This window comes from Eleutherodactylus coqui, unplaced genomic scaffold, assembly GCF_035609145.1.
Source record: "Eleutherodactylus coqui strain aEleCoq1 unplaced genomic scaffold, aEleCoq1.hap1 HAP1_SCAFFOLD_322, whole genome shotgun sequence".
Lineage (NCBI taxonomy): Eukaryota > Metazoa > Chordata > Amphibia > Anura > Eleutherodactylidae > Eleutherodactylus > Eleutherodactylus coqui.
In genome coordinates, this window is record NW_027101797.1 from 34,205 (window position 1) to 35,210 (window position 1,006).

A 1,006-nucleotide genomic window follows, 5' to 3' on the forward strand; every position below is an offset into this window, starting at 1 on the left:
GACCATAGATGCAAAAACTTCAGACGAGACACCCAATAAGTATTCCGGAATTTTCTCCCCCCACCCCCGAAACAAATACCAATCATCATCTTCCGCCAGGAGCTGTCATGTCCACAGTCCCCAGGGCTTTACTCCTCAGAGTGAGTAAAAACCGCTTCCCCGCCCACCGCCAGCCACGTCATATGACCCAGTAGATTTTGGTAGGCCGCTGTCTCCCCCTTGTGTGCTGCATTAAAAATGCACTCTGCTAAAAATAAAAAGGGTCCAGTTCTGTGGCTTCTCGGAGGAGATAGGGGTTCCCCCACCTCCCGTCTCCGAGCTGCAGCGGAGACTGACTAACATGGCTGCCAAGTCCGGTATTTATACTTCTAAATTGATGACATCACAATGCAGTGACATCAGCCTGCCAGACACCTGGCTCATTTGCATACAGTGTGTATGTATGTATGTATGTATGTATGTATGTATGAATGAATGAGTATGAATGAATGAATCTATCTATTTATTTATTAATTATGTAGATATAGATTATATAGATTTTGTGCATATAGATTAAAGATAGATTTTAGATGATATATATATATATATATATTTATATATCTACATACATACACAAACACATAAAGCTGTATTATGTATATATGTAGATTCTATAATGTATGTTGATTATATAATAGATCTATTGATTGATAGATAGATAATAGATCTATGGATTATCTAATTAATATAGATGATAAAATCTACACAGATATAAATAATCTAAAATCTATCATGTGGATATAATGTATGTCTATAATCTACTCACTCTATCTATCTATCTATCGCTATACAAATAGCAAGATTTATTTCTCTATATAATCTATAGTTATGGATGGATGGATGAATTTATTTATGTATGGCGGGGAAAAAAAAGGCCTGCTGTACATTTTAACTTCTTCAGATGACCATGCTGATCTATTCTTATTCTTACTAGGTCTACTAATGCCAGCCCAGGGGAAGCCAATAA